Genomic DNA, 3,726 nt, shown 5'->3' on the forward strand with positions numbered 1-3,726 from the left:
TTTGCATTTTGTGTTTCTTTTCTTTTTATGTGTAAATATATTTTAAAACTGTATTAATGATGGAAAAGTTCTGTAAAGTTCTGTATCTGGACGCATTTCTGATTCCAGTTTATTTGCCTTCATCTGTGTTGATGGTATTAAATCTCATCCTGTTGGTTCTGGTTCTGGACCTACAGACTCTGAACACTGTTGTTGAAGTTAAAGTGAACCGGCTTCATGTTGCTCCTCTGCAGCGCTGCATACCAAACATAGCTAACACGCTAATCTGCAGCTGAGCAGCTCAGAGGATCTGTACACTAAACTGTCACATGCACATTCACGTGCACGGCTGCTGAGTGATAATGTAGTTTAACTCAGTTATTTGTGAGGAACAACAGACGGATCAGAACACTGTGGTTCTGATGCTTTGTGTATTTTAAGCATGTTCACACTTTATTTATATTATTCCCAAAACATTTACAGTTAATAATAATAATTAGTTTTATTCCTTTGAGTTTTTCCATGAACACATTTTCTTTTCTTTTCTTTTCTCTCTTCTTGTAAATGTTCTTGATGATGAAGAACTTTGTGTTTGTGACGTTTGGTTCATTTGTTTTGATGGAAGCTGCTGTCGACCAATCACAGAGCTGGAAAAGTTTGATGCAGAGAAACAAAGTTTCAGTCACCTGTCACCTGTTCACTGTCAAGTCTAATGGTGGTTATTATAAAGTTAGCCATGTTAAAAAGTTATTTTTGGCAGAGATGTAAGTTTATTAAATTTAAGTAAAAATTAGACATATTTGTTTCTTATCTTCTGTCAGAATTTGAGTCCAGTCTCCATCAGTGTGCTGGTTCTGGTATTATTGGTCCTGTCAAAATGCAGATAAATGTATAGATTGATAATACAGTCTGGCTGCATGACTTTCTAAAACCCTCAACAACATAAAGATCAAAGGTCGAGTCGTTAGAAACGTTTTACTGCAGAACTCCTACATATTGCACCTTCAGTCATGTTTACTCGCTTTCTTAAACTTCTGTCCATATAGACGATCTTTGGCAGCTTTGCCTACGTCATGACGCAGCAGCTCCAGCTGGACGTCGCTGTGCTCGGTCAGTAGTTGTTAGTGAGCTGAGAGGAGCGGGCAGGTCCTGCCGCTGTGTCCTCCGCTGAAACCGCCTTTAACACGTTGAAGCAACATTATATCAACAGCTAACTGAAGGAACCGACGGCGGAAGTGTTTCACATTGTCGGGACGAGGCGGGAAAAGGAGATTTGGGTGTTTGTGGTCGCTGCCAGCAGCATCCAGCGGACAGACGGAGACGTTTCCTCCCTCAGGTTAGTTTGACCCTCGGCCTCTGCTCTGTGTCTGTTAGCTTCTGATGCTAACCTGTGTGTGTGTGTGTGTGTGAGTGTGTGAGTGTGTGTGTGTGTGTGTGTGTGTGTGTGTGTGTGCTTCTGTTTAAATGTCTTCTCCCTGTTCTCCTTCCTCACAGCTCTGTTTTAGCCACAGAGGCTAGTCAGTTAGCCAGGTGTATCATGGCTCCAGGCGGCCGCAGCTAGTAGCATGCTAGTTAGCGCTGTGGCTAGTAAAGTTGGCGACACATCTCGGAAGTGAGCTCTGGTTACAGACTGTTTGCTTGTGAACGTCTCCTCAGGTACATTTAACGTCCCGCAGCGTCACTCTGAGTCGTTTCTCCTGCTAAATGCTAGCTGGTGTTAGCTGACAGGCAGTGTGGAGGTGATGCAGAGGCCTCACACTGAAGTTTAGTTTGCAGCTAGCCGAGCTGTTAGCTTCAGACTGCAGACTCAGCAGCTGTCTGTGGGCCCGAGCTGCTCCAGTCTGTTTACAGATGAGCTGGTGAACTGCAGGAGGACTAGTTAACTGACACTGTCTGTCTGCTCTCACTGACATGATGCTAAACCTGCAGTTAGCATCAGAACAGACATCAGTACAGCAGAGAGGGTTTATCGTGACTGAAACGATCAATCTACTGCACAACTGTTTCATTGATCAGTGTAAGTGATTAATCAAGTAACACCTTCAGCTCTCAGGTGCACCAACCTGCAACTGAAGATGAGTTTCTGGATCGATCGATCAGTTGTTTGGTCAATAAAATGATGAAGAATGTCGACAACCCAAACATGTTCAGTTTATTGTCACAGAGAAGAAGTCAAACTGATGGATTGATGGTCAGAACAGTTGGTGATCAATTTAAAAGTTGACAAGTGATGAAAACAGTTTGCTTGCATTATATTTGGCAGGTATGAAGGTTGTCTGATCACCTGAGCAGAAGTCAGATGTCTTCTTGTTGTTGTCCTTAAATGTTTAAAGGTCGTACTTTTAAGACGAGTTGATAAAAGTGACTGCAGGTCGTCCTCAGCACCGAGCGCCAGCTGCTGTCGACTCCTGTCGCAGAGAGGATCTTTAAAGCCAGCGTTTGAGTGAGGACTGAGCTTATTGAAGAATCAGATTCATCTGTTGTTACACTTTAAAATGTGATGAAAAGGTGAAAATGTCCATCAGAGTTTCGTCCTCAAGCGTTGGACGTGTTCTGCGACGACCTCACACATGGAGGACGACAGTTTGACTTCCTGTCTGAGCTCGGCTGTTTCTTTAGTCTGAACTTCAGTGATGGAAGTAAAACGTGACGACCGTTAACGTCTGAAAGTAGTTTCACATGTTCTTCATACAGATTTATAGATCTGACATGATTAGTCACTTCATACATTCAGGTAATCAATGAGCCGTCAGTGAGTCTCATCTCTTCTGTCTCTGTCCGTCAACGGAATCTGAGTTTTGATCTGTTGATCGGACAAAACAACACATTTTCTCACGATGTTTGACCTGTTTAATCATGAACTAATCAATCAGAAATATAAGTAATCAATAATGACAGTGATAGTTAGCTGCCTCCTCGTTCAGATGAACCTCCTGAATGTCTCGTCCTGCTTCCTTCATGTTCTGATCACTTCCTGTCGGCTCAGACGTCTCGTTTGATTGATCTGATCAGCAGCTGTGAACTTTGAACTTCGCCCTTTGATTAACACACACACACACACACACACACACACACACACACACATTTCTAACCCTGGTGGAGATTAATTTGTAAAATCCTTCTTCTTATTAATTGAACAGATAATTGATCCGTCACTAAACAGAACAATAACAGTGTTATTGTTGTTCTCCGTCTGTCAGTGAAAGTAAATAAAAACAAGTTAATGTTGTTTATAATCACACATCTAAAGTTTCTCATATTTAACCAGCTAATAAGATTAAAGTATGAAAGTAAACATGATAAACACATTAATGAACATGGAAATACACTGCAGGGCCAAAAGTATGTGGACACCTGGTCTGCTGGTTCATTTGTCTCAGGCTGTTCCTTTAACTTGGATCGAGGTCCGGTTGGATCCAGTGGAGGAGCATCTAGATGTTGTCTGTCTCAGTGACTGTAGATGATCTTCAGACTGATGTCACAGTGACGAGGACGCAGCCTGGAGCTTTGATCACTTATTAGTTTTCAAACTGAACTCGTTTGTCATTTTGTCTTCGGCTTGTTCCTGGTTTGTTTTTGCAGATTGATGATCAAGAACTCAACGTTATAACTCGGGTGTGATGTCAGAGCTTCTGTCTGAGAAGCATCACGAAAACATCTGGAGACAATCAGAGTGAAAAACCTCCAACCACCCACAACAACATGTTATTGATCAGCATCTGAACTGTTACAGGAAGAAGAATTATC

At 42.2% G+C, this 3,726-nt stretch overlaps 1 protein-coding gene across 1 annotated transcript in view; it reads left to right on the top strand.

The window, feature by feature from the left end:
• Positions 1-1,093: 1,093 nt before the first annotated feature.
• fbxo34 (F-box protein 34) overlaps positions 1,094-3,726 on the top strand; it is a 12,568-nt gene continuing 9,935 nt past the window's right edge. The window contains exon 1 of the mRNA XM_084382007.1: positions 1,094-1,315. The gene's annotated coding sequence lies outside the window, so the exon portion shown is untranslated. The remainder of the gene's footprint in view (positions 1,316-3,726) is intronic.

This window comes from Pagrus pagrus (genome assembly GCF_965226575.1).
Source record: "Pagrus pagrus genome assembly, chromosome: 18".
NCBI classification, from domain to species: Eukaryota; Metazoa; Chordata; class Actinopteri; order Spariformes; family Sparidae; genus Pagrus; species Pagrus pagrus.